The sequence below is a fragment of the Pinus tabuliformis genome, chromosome 3_1, assembly GCF_031772625.1.
Source record: "Pinus tabuliformis cultivar Carrire ecotype Pingquan chromosome 3_1, CPIR1, whole genome shotgun sequence".
Lineage (NCBI taxonomy): Eukaryota > Viridiplantae > Streptophyta > Pinopsida > Pinales > Pinaceae > Pinus > Pinus tabuliformis.
In genome coordinates this window covers 583,235,328-583,247,863 of record NC_142301.1, presented here as the reverse complement: position 1 = coordinate 583,247,863, position 12,536 = coordinate 583,235,328, and the positions used below count along the sequence as shown (strand labels likewise).

At 36.4% G+C, this 12,536-nt stretch overlaps 1 pseudogene; it reads left to right on the top strand.

Moving 5' to 3' along the window:
* Nucleotides 1-10,728: 10,728 nt before the first annotated feature.
* LOC149188353 (putative RNA helicase SDE3) lies at nucleotides 10,729-12,249 on the top strand (annotated as a pseudogene).
* The last annotated feature ends 287 nt before the right edge of the window (nucleotides 12,250-12,536 follow it).

Sequence of the window (12,536 nt, the reverse complement as noted above, 5' to 3'; positions counted from 1 at the left end):
CTAAGTTTCCTTGGGCTTGGCCATACCAGGAGCCTCATATCCCTCTTGTATAATTTATTTATTTCCTTTGAATGTCTTTTTCACTTGCATCTCTTATTTATGCATTTATTATTCATGCTTCTTTTGTTGTAGGTCATATTGGTTAAGTGATTGAAGTGAGTTGTTTTGCAAGTTATTTAAAGAATCACAAGCATGTTGCATCCTTAGAAAAAATTATAAAAATCATAAAAATCATTGATTTACTTGGATTTAAAGAATATTATAGTGTTGTTGTCCAATAAAATCAACAACAGAGCGAAGAGTTGGGTCTTATCGAGCATGCATATGATAATCCACATGAGGCATTATTGTGTATCAAATGTCATATTCTTACACAACGTGCCTTCACAGAAGTATTTCGTATAACTAATCACTTCCAGATGCTAAATCAATGACATTGAGATGTTGTCTGTCTGGGTTTCTAATGACCGGTTGTGTTTCACATTGTAGGTGGGCATTGAGTGTATGGACTTGTATAGCAATTTGATCCCTATGTATGAAATTGAACCCCTTGATAAAATTACAAATGCATATCTTGATCAATGTATTTGGTATGAAGGTGACAAATTCCATCTCTTTCCAAATTGGATCAAACCTACAGATTTAGAGCCACCTCCTCTTTTGGTATATAAGTGGTGTCAACGAATCATTAGTTTGCAGGATATATGGAATACCAGTGAAGCTCAATGTGTTGTGATGCTTCAGACAAAATCTGAAAATTTCTTTGAAAAAATAGATCAGGCAATGTTAAGTAGGTAATTTTTTTTGTTTTATGTTGTTAGTTTGTGAGTACTGAAAATATTTCTCTTGATTCAGTTATTTTTCTAGAATCCAAATTAATAATTATTGTAGGCTTCTACATTTGGTGCTCGACCACAACATTGTCAATTATGTCACTGCAAAAACAACATTGTTCTATAATACTAATATATGAGCCATACCAATTCATATGGGCTAATTCGAGGTCTTCAGTTTTCCTCTGTTATGCAATATTATGGCTTGGTCTTGGCTCCCTTGGTATTTGGTTTGACTCGGGTAAGTGAAATAGTTGGTCCTCCACAAATTCCAAATTAATTTATTACTTACTGGGATTTAAAAGTGGATACGAGATATCCTATAAGATTGTATTCTTGTAATATTGACAAGATGCACATTCTTTTTAGATTCACTCATGAAGAGGCAATGGATCTTATGTAGTGGTACCTTACAATAAATCTAGATCTGAACAAATAAAACATGGTTAGCTACAACAAAAAAAAGTGCTAGCCTAGAGATGCTCACATGAGGCTTATGAAACATGATGTTAAAGTGGTGTTTTTTTCCTTTGGTTTGTTGTTTTTATTTCTTTCAGTAAAATCTTGAGGCACTTGAGATTATTCAAATCTAAAATCAACCATGTCTAGTCTCTTGAAGATTTTGTAGTTAACCTTGGGAGGAGTGTTTTCTGGGATATGAAGAACAATTTCCCTCGTAGTATCAAAACATTAGAATGGGAGAATAATTTTGTCTCTATTTTTAGCAAAGAGAAGCCAAATTTTCTTTTCAACATTTAAGTCATCCTTGCCCAACTAGTTTACTTGTTTCTATGTATTGATAAGCTATATGTTTTATGAAAAGGGCTAAAAGGTAAATTTTTTTGTGGACTTTTTATGTGTAGGTCTGGATTTGAATTTTGAATATTACCAAATATAATAATGTCTCAAGAAGAATTTAACACTACGAAGTATGTAGTCTCGAATTCGTAAAATGAGTAGACTAAAGAGTGCACTGTTATTGCTTTCTTGTGAGTTGATGATGAACACACGGTGGTGTTTGAGAATCATGTTAGGTAGATCCTCATGTCATCAAGGTCAACAACCTTTACCAAAATCATAAACAAATGGAATATTGCACTAATATGTAAGTGCTTCTAGTTATTGCATACTAAATTGTACAAAATTTTCATGTCTTTGATTGCATGATGCTCCAATGTATTTTAGATTGTCAATTTGAATACATTTTCTTATTTTAGATGTTTATTATGTAACATTTTTTCTTCTTTGACTGGTGCATGGCTCATAGCCTATTTCCATGAAACAACAATTCATAGACAAGGGTTTCTTGATCTCCTTGTCAAATGTGAAAATAAAATTCAAACACGTACACATATTGGTTTGAACTCCAAGATGACAGGCATGTATCTTGTCTCTTTTCATAGGAAAAGGACAATAATATGCACAAAGGAAATACTCAGTAAACTTAAATTTCCTGGCTATATTTGAATATTATTCTGAAAAAATATGTTCTGTAAATTAGGTTTCCTCATGTTATCTTTTATACATCTAAGGAAATTGGAAGGATTGGAATGCTATCAATGGGCCATATTTTAATCCCACAAAGTGACCTACACTATAGTCTATATATAGATGTTAGAGTTACACTTTCGTAGTGGCATGTGCCATGAGAAAGATCAACTTATTCCAAATCTATATCAATACATATAGGTATGTGTAGGAAATTTGTCTCTTGTTTAAGCTGTTTCAAAGCGCAAGTTCAAAGTTGTGTGTTGAGATAACAATATGGTCTATGGTAGCCCTGGGAGAGTGAATTCATACACTCTAAATGTGTTTAGGATGAATATATTTTAAAGAGGCAGGAAGCATGAGCTCAGAATAGACAATTAAAACTCGAGGACCTTGAGGTGCTCTTTTTATTGGATTCTCTTTATAATTATTGAACCTAATTTGTTTACAACACTTACTTCTTCTACTTCGATATTACAGGATTCATGGAACCAAGGTATTCCTCGCATTAATACTCTCTTTCAAAAAGATAAACACACTGACCTATGACAAAGGTTCAAGGGTACGAATAGGCTTCAAAAAATATCAAGTGTTGAAACAAAATCCATTTTGGTGGACTTATCAAAGACATGATGGGAAGATATGGAATCTGAATAATTATTGAACATATGTTATTCAGGCTCTTGGTGGAGTGGAAGGCATTTTTGAGACAATAGAGAACTAGGCTAGTGATACTTTGAAAGCCAATATCCCACATGAGACATAGACATACAGACTGATGGTCAAGTCTTTAGAGTTGGCGAATTCACCTGTAATGCCTCGACAACACAACGATAATGTTTTGAAGTTATGAAATAATATTTCATGTGTAAATTTTAGTCCAACCAATATTAAGTTGGAAACTCATATTGTATTAATATTTGACATTTCATATAATATAATTTGTGGTTGAAATTATTTATAGTTGTAATTGCTATTTTTAGTATTGTAATTAACATATGTGACTTTTTGTGTTCATATTAGATGAACATGAATATTGTATGACATATTTTTAATTTAGTTGCAAAACCATGCTAATTAATTTATGTTGATTAATAATAAACAAATAAAATCAATCTAAAACTACTAAATTAGTAGTTTATATTAGTTAATGATGAACACAAATAAAATGAATATATGACTAAATCAGTTGTTTATAATGATTGATAATGAAAGTAAATGAAATGAGTATAAACTACTAAATCAATGCTTTATATAATGAATATGAAAATACCCAAAAAAAGATAAATGACTACCGTAAATGATAAATTTGTGACTACAAATAATGACTAAATTTTGCATAGATACGACTAGTAGTAGCTAATTTACAGTATCTTATAACACGACCGAAATTTAGTTATATTTATTTGGTCATTAATTGGTTCCAAATGATGACTAAAATGACTAGCTTCGCAAATCTCGACGACCTCCCATGGCGGATGAGAAGAAAGATGAGGGGGCAGGAGATCCTATCAGAATCTTGCTCGAAGAAGCCCTCGAGCGGCAAAGGAGCGGCAAAGGAACGCGATGATGGATAGCTTTGCGCAGATCCTTCAACGGCTACCCAGAGGTGACGCATCGGCTTCCAACAGCTACTCTGGAAATGCCACACCGTTTAAGGTACAAGTTAATTTTGAAATCCCCATCTTCGAGGGTCAAATAGACGTAGATGTCGTAGATAAATGGTTAAATTCGCTAGATGGGTATTTTTCTGTTCATGAATTTTCAAGTCGGGAAAAGATTATTTTTGCTCTTCTCAAAGCAGCCCCCCACGTCAAGGACTGGTGGGATTCATACTGCGAGCAGAAGGATGAAAGTACAGGCTCACTGTTTTCATCCGCCCCCACTTGGAATGACTTCCGGGATGCCATCAAGGAGCAGTACTACCCTTTCAAAAGCTATGAGGACAAATACATCAAATGGACCACACTGCGGCAGGGATGAGACCAAGATGTGCCAGAGTTCACAAATATTTTTCATACCCTTCGCACACAGTTGGGTATCAAAGATTCTGAGCTGCATCTGGTACTCAAATACTGTGGCTGCCTACACAGATACATCCAGGAAGAGATGGAGTTCTTGAACATCTCCTCACTCGGCACAGCATACTGATACGCTGTCAAAATCGAGCAAAATTTCAAACAGAAGAAGTGAGACTTTGGATCTACAAATCCAAAGCCTAAAGGACAAAGCCAAGGCGGGGTGACCCAAGACAACCCCTCGTAGCCGCAAGAAAAGAACACCGCCACGAAGCCGAAGAAGGACATAGGAAAGTGTTGTGAGTTCCACAAGAGTCCCACTCATAACACAAGTGAGTGTCGGACCAAGCAGTCGCTGGTGGCCGAGTTGAAGGCTTCCGAATCAGATGCATGTTCCGACTCTGAGCCAGAACCCAACAAGGGGAATGACAAAGGGAAGCAGATCATTGATGCGGATCCTAGTGCCACTGTTGCCACTGACAAGATCCAGAAGAATGAGCCCGAAGAGCGAGAGGAGGGGGAATGTCTTTTCCACTCACAAATGTGGGTGAAGGGTTCGCCACTGCAATTCATTGTCGATAGTGGCAGCCAAAAGAACCTCATTTCACCAGAGGTCGTGAAGCAGTTGGGCCTACCGACTACACCACACCCGCAACCGTACAGTATCAGGTGGCTTCAAGAAGGACGAGATGTCAAAGTTCGCCAGCAGTGCCGCCTTCCCTACAGCATCAAGCCCTTCACAGATGAGGTATTATGTGATGTTACACCTCTGGATGTTTTTGATGTACTATTAGGTCAGCCATACTTGTGGAGGTGACATGCTGTGTATGAGTCAAGGCCTCGCGCTGTCATTATTTCTTTGGATAATTCATTATACAGGATACCGGAGGTAGCCCCACCTACTGCCACCTCTTTGATCACTGCTAAGAAAGGCAACAAGCTCATCTCACAGACTAGGAAATTTATTTTCTGTCTGGTTCGCTCCCGAAGTAAGGGGAAGATCGTTGCTACCTCCATGACCCCCACGAAGGGTTCCTCCACACAGCAGCAGCAACAGAGGGATACAGTCAGAACAGAACACACGAACAACTTCTTCTCACCCACGGGGGTACCACACAAGTTTCAGGTGGGGAACAAAGTTTGGTTGCATCGACAGAAAGAACGCCTTACCAGAACCCATCAGAAGCTCAGGCCACTCCGACATGGTCCTTACACTGGTACCAAGGCTACGGGCAACAATGCTTTGAAGCAAAGCATTCCCCCATTCCTTCGCTTGCACCGAGTGTTCAATGTGGACCGTCGTCGACCATGCTTCCCACCATTTCTGGACACATTAGAGATTGCAGAACAACTCACCAGAGACCCAGCTCAGCAGAAGCTTCCTCATCTCAGGGAGGAACTCAACGCAATGGGGACCATTGCTTCCTAAGGGGGGAGGAATGATCCAGGTGGACGTTGGTGGCCACCCACCTATCCCATTTGGACCCCCACAACTATCTCTTTCAGTTTTTCACTTTCCTTAATTATAATGCAGTTTACTATTTTTAGTAGTTTTTCGGGTCCTAAACTTCCGGAGCCGTTTTGAGGCCCTAAACGACGTTTTTTGGGAAATCCACCGCTAGCGATTTTTTTGATAAAAATCGTCTTTTCCGTCGTAGTCCTCGAAGAGATCTTTCCAACGGGCTATCATGCGTGTCAAACGGAGATAAGACGACCAATTCGCGACCCCGGGAAGTTGGCTGTCCAACTCACCCCAAAACGGGGCTCACAATTTGGCGTTTCATCTTCTAGGGTTAGGTTTTGGAATGTGAAGGGTTTTCCATTGTTTCTCAATAATAAATAGGCCTTCGAGCTTCATTGTAAAGACAATTCGAAACAATTCAGAGGCATGTAGCCGACACATCTCTTCTCAGAGATAAGCTAGCATCGCCCTAGCTGGGTTATTTCTATTTGTAAGCATATTTCAGTATTCTCCATTAATGAAATGAAGTATTATTTCCACTGCATCTCTGTTTTTATGGTTATCGCATCTCTGTATTTATGGTTATCTCTGTAATCTATTGCGTTCCTGCTTAAATCCGGATCAGTCTTCGCATTTTTCCTCTTAATTTGTAGCACCAAAGATGTATGAGGACTTAAGGAAAGAAAAAATGTTTCTTTTTGCTTATAACATTTTGGTAACAAAAAATTGCATATATCTCTCCTTTAAACGAGAAGAACCTTCTCCTTTCAAAACATAATGTAGTCTTCTATTCTTTGAAATAAGAATACAATTATTTTTTCTTTCCTTGTGTTTTGAGACTAAAGAGGAACCAACAAGAGAGTCCATGGCACATTTACACCAATAGGACTAGGAGTCAAAATGCATGAAAATGTTATGAGATAAAGAAGGTAGGATTTCTTTTGATTTCACAAGGGCTCATGATGGAAAATTCAGATGGAACATGGAGTTGGAAATGGGAAGACCAACACTCACATTGGCTTACGGAATTTTAAAATTGTTGAGGTTCATCAACAAGGAGCTTGAATTTTTTCTTCAAAACCATTGAAACTTGGATGGTGTGCCTTAAATGGACTAGTTTTCCAAATTAATTGAGTTGAAGAAAGAGGACAAGAGACCATGCTTTCCTTGGAAAAATATGCAAGGAAAAGGATGAAATTGAATGAGAGATGGCATGAATGGGAAGTTGGGGACATAGTAGGTATCCAACCTAAAGTGGTGTGGAAGGAAGTGATAACACACAACATTTACCACCACCACACTGGATGGAACCACTGTGGATGAGAAAGGAGGGGCGACAACATTTTCATCCCACAAAACCAAAGACGATTTTAACAGTCGATGGAAAAGAGAAGCATTCTTGAGAGAGTGGGACTAAATTCCGGATAGAAAAAAGTAAAAAGTGTTTTGGAAAAAGAACACTCTCTCTCATAGAGGAAGATTGAATTTTTAAAAAGAGAGAAAATTTGATATAACACAAGAATAGGTTATTGAGCAGAAACAAAAAGAGGAATAACTCTATGATGCAAATAAAGTGCAAGGAAGAAGAGACATTACTTAGTTAAGCATTGTGAGGTGGAAGAATAGGTCTTAGGTGAGAATGGTGGTCTTTGGAATCCTTGTAAGTATGAAGGGTGGAGACGTTTTTCTCTCGATTCATTAAGAACTTGGATGGGGACCTGCTCCTTGAATTCCTTGTAGGAGAAATTATTTAGTCCTTATGCTTGTTTTCTTGTTTTCACAAGAAGCTCTATATTCCCTTGTTTATTTGAGGATGGAGGCACGAACTCTGGATTCTCTTGTTGATTTGAGGGTGGAGGAACAACCTTGGGATTCCCTTGTTGATTTGAGGGTGGAGGCACAACCTCTGGATTCCCTTATTGATTTGAGAAACCTTATCCATTTTGGAAAGCATGCCATGGAGGTGGGGAAGAGTGTTGGCAGACCCAATGGGAATGGAATGCTAGTTAACGACTTGGTACTCCAAACTCACTACTGAATAAACTTACTTTAATGATGATTGATATTTTCATTCTTTAAGAATAGATGACTTAAAACCTTGTAAGAAAATGAAAAATTCCTAAGTCAAAGGGAAAACAAGAATACGAAATAAGCAGGGTTACACATTAGAGGAAATTTCAGCCTAAAAGTGCCCATGAAATTCTCATGTAATTTCCATGTCATAATATGTAAACCAGTCAAAATCCTTTAAATTTAAAAAGAGGTACATGTAAACATTTTGGATGGAAAAGAAGAAAAAATACTTTTTTTTTAATTGTATTTTTGGCTTATCAATGTTGGTCTTCTCAAAAGTATGCATAATGGGTACTCGTTGGATGTGGACTTTAATACTGCATCCAATGAGTGTCTACACTTGAAATTTGAGTAAACCTACAAGGAGATAAGAAAAAAACACAATTAATAAAAGTAGGTTTCTTCTTTTGACTCCTAAATTTATAACTTGTATTTTATTATTTTAACCATTATTTTATTATTTTTCCTTAGGAGGAGACTAATAAAATAAAAAATAAAAAAAATTGGTCACCCAAAAATACATAAATATACAAAAAAAAAAAAGAACTAATATTCATGTGCATCCATATGAAATCGAACCATTATACACAAACATGCAAATTTTCTCATATATGTAACAACCCTTTCATTTTTAAATTTTGAAAAGAGAACAAAGACAGGTCTCATAAATAATAAGCATGTTTCAAATGTGTTCACTAAAAACATATGATATTTTATGTTAGGTTCATCCTAAAGTTGAAATGAACCTTTTCATGTGTATGTGCACTTCAACACTTCCAATGGTCTCTAATAGTTCTTATCGCGAATAAGAATCCTTATTTATGCTTTTGCATGAATGCTAATTTGAGTAAAATGTAGAGCATTTGCATATTGCTACATATGTAAAGCAAAAATAAGACAAACCCAATTTGGGGTAACTATGGAAGGTTATGGATTTCAAGCTTGGGAGTTCAAATTGCAAAGCTCCATTGGATAAGACTCAACATGATGGAAGAGACTGGTTCTGCTGAAATATAGGGAGATTTTTTTTTTAATTCATTTATGGATGAGTAGTTCTTGATATTATATTTCAATTGAGATAAAAATAAATAACACTATATTTAGATTTATTGATATTATATTTCAATTACCACATCATAAATAAATCTATATTTACATTTTTAAAGGTTCAAGTAACTAAAATGAATATGGAATAAAGGTTATGTAATATTTGGATACAACTTCTCTCATGATGTGTCATTGATTTCCAAAATAGTTTTGGACGTAATATCATTTTTATTTCTAATATAAATTAGTTAAACAGGTGTCTTTGTTTTACTAGTCATGTACTTTGGATTATGTGCTCACACGAGCTACACCAAAATCAACTATTTTGGTGATTCGAGATTTATCTAATAAATATTTTATTTTCTCATGTCCTTGGGTACAATCCTCTTTGAAGGAAGATAGATAAACCTGCGAGATTCAATGACATAAATGATAAAACAATTAATAAAAGTAAGCATCATGCAATTGCTAATACAACTCTATACAACTCTATGAATACAATCCAACAAGATCTTTATTGCTCTTTATGCCAACACGTAGTAGGCTAAATTATAGTTTGATTTTAACATCCATAATAAGTTAAATTAGACTGTGTCTTTATTTTTATTTTGGAGCTTAAGGAAATAAAAATCAGCCTCTTGAAAGTCCAAAGCTATATTAATAACAACTTTAAAAGCCAACTTCTTTAGCCTATTTTTTATGAGAAAGTTCTTGAGTGTTCCCTAGGTATATATTCTACCACAACACAACAAGTCCTTGTTAGGACCTGAATAGGGTTATGATTGAGAGAATTTTGTTCTGGTAGATTCTATGTTCTGAAGTTTCATTGAAGCTCCAATGAACTGCAACATCCAATCATATTAATATAAACGTAGGAAAACATCATAAGCTACTTCTGAAGTGTAAGCGTTGTATGAATTCATAAATTTTACATTTCGAAAACCCAATATAATAAATCAATGTCAATACTACAAAATTTCACTGCCAAAATGAATGTAAGGAATATGCGTTCACAAGTTTCTTTGAGGCTTCTTGTGAGACGATCAAGCTTGTGCCAGACAACTGCTTCTTGTTGAAATCAAACCCTTATTTGAACAACTTCAGATTCTGTTCCTGTTTCTTCTCCCCAATCCAACAACTTCACTATATAGATAACAAAACGAAAATGAATTCAAGGAAAACACCCACAATTCAAAGAAACGAAAAAGCATAGAGAAATAAATCCAAAAAAGGGGAGCCATTATGAAATAAGTCCAAAAGAGGGGAACCACTATTTTGTCTTTAAGTTAGCAAACTCATTATTTACCTATCTCCCCATGCCAACATTAGAGTTATAGGTAAACTTTGATTAAGGTCATTACACTCTTCACTTTGAAGATATTTAGTGATTAAACCTCGAATATTGTTCATTAATAACATTTTAATTAATTATTTTTCTTTGGCAACAAATACTTGTGGAGCTATAACTCCATTACAGTGGAGCAGTATATGTCAATCATTGGATTCGCATGTACGATCCGAATACATTAATAGAACTATAACTCCACAAATATTGATAGGCCATCATGCTGAAACAAGCAAGGCACCTATCTAAGCTTAGCTCTACAGCCCCTGGATTCTCTTAGCACAAGAATCTACACTGGTTTAACTATGTCGTAACATGGAGAGGAAAATATGTCTTGAACTTACACACATAATGCAACGGTCCTCAGCTATGTTGTATGGGAGCTTAAAACTTATCATTAAAATTCACACAGAATGGTTTGTTTTTGCTGTGGAAGCACAGGAATTGAATGAACAAAGCGTAATGGTGAAGATGAGAATTGACAAGCAGTCCCAGCTACTAGTAGTACTTACATTGCAGGGTGGTGGGAAGAAGAAGAGTGGAGGCCGTTCACCCTCTACACTAGATTATGTCAGCGTCAAGGATCCTAATAAAAAGGGCAAGGAATATAAGGTCAGTGCTTTTCTACTCTCTGTATGCAATTTTGATTCGATGGACTTTACAACTGCCTCTGCATTTTTCTCCACCGAATATTTTCAACCTTTCTGAAACGATTGAAACAGGGTTGCATCAATAAGGTCGACAAGAGAAAAGTATTCGTGACATTCGAAAACCGATTTAAAGTGAATTTCGACATTGAGTATGAGGCTAGGTTTTCGTTAAACAGAAGCAACATAATAAGTGGACATCATGCAATTGCAAAAATAAAGAACCTGAGCAAAAGCTTTTTATTTCGAAGCAAATCCCCTTCAAGGACAGTGCAGACCTTATATCCTGAACATAGAGAAACAGATACAGGACTTGATACTCCTTTCAATCCATTGCTTAATTCAGATCAGCTAAGTGCAATTAAGGGTATACTCAAATGCAACGGTTCTCCACCTTAAATAGTCTATGGAAAGCCTCGTACAGGCACCACTGCAACTATTACTGAAGCAATACTGCAAATCCATGAGAACTATCCAGATGCCAGGATTCTCGCCTGCACGCCTTTCAGTGGCACATCCGACTCTCTTCTCAAAAGATTCATCGGCTCTCCCATCGAGGATACCGAGATCTTCAGGTTGAATGCAAAGTTTCGTGATTTATATGATGAAGTGCCACCAGAGATTTACTCCTACTGTTGCTACAATAGAGAAGAGGAAATGTATTATTGCCCTCCTGTGAATGAACTGCGGGAATACAAGTTAATTGTTTTGACATACATGAGTTCTGCGAGGCTTCAGGCCTGTGGGCTGCCTGAGTCGCATTTTACACACCTATTCTTAGATTCAGCGGCACAAGCTTCCGAGCCAGAAACAATGGTGCCTATTACAAATTTCGCCACTGAGGAAACTGTGGTTGTAGTTTGAGGTAATCTTTTGGAATTGGCACATGAAATCAGTTGTCCCATGGCTAAGAAGTTTGGGTTAAGCAAATCTTATTTGAAGCGATTCACTGAACTCCCATTCTATTCGTTACGGCATGGCAAAGGAAACCAACAATTTGCTACAAAGCTGGAAAAAGAGTTTGACGATCCCCATTCAGACGAAGGTAGAAGAAAAGGACAAAAGGTGAAAGGTGTGTGGAACGCTTGAATGTGGGAAGAATTTTTATATGGCTCTGGAGTCTGGTCTGGCTAGTAGATTGTTGATAAAATAGTATAATGTGGATTGTGGGTGCAGGGGAGTTTTGATTCCAATATGGAATTACATGGAATCTTGTACAGAATGGCTGTCACAGGAAGTTCCGGGGGTTTCAGGAAATTGAAATGAACCTTGGGGTTTTTGGATTTGCAAAGGAACATGAAGAACATTGTTGTAATAGCATATTTTGGTGTTGCAGGTCTCCAGAGAAAAAGTACAATTATTGTGTACAGTTGACGTGATCATGAATGTTTTGATCTTTATTGTGTACAGTTGACATGATCATAATATTTTGATCAAAACACCTAAGCTTTTGTGTTTATAGTATATACAGGTGTATATCAAAATATTTTTTTAACAAGTTTTATAAATTTTTAATTTCTTGTGGAATCTAAGATATTAAATTTTTAATTTCTTGTGGAATCTAAGATATTAGATATCATTTGTGAGATTAATTAATGATTTGAATAATTGAAGTGCGATAAT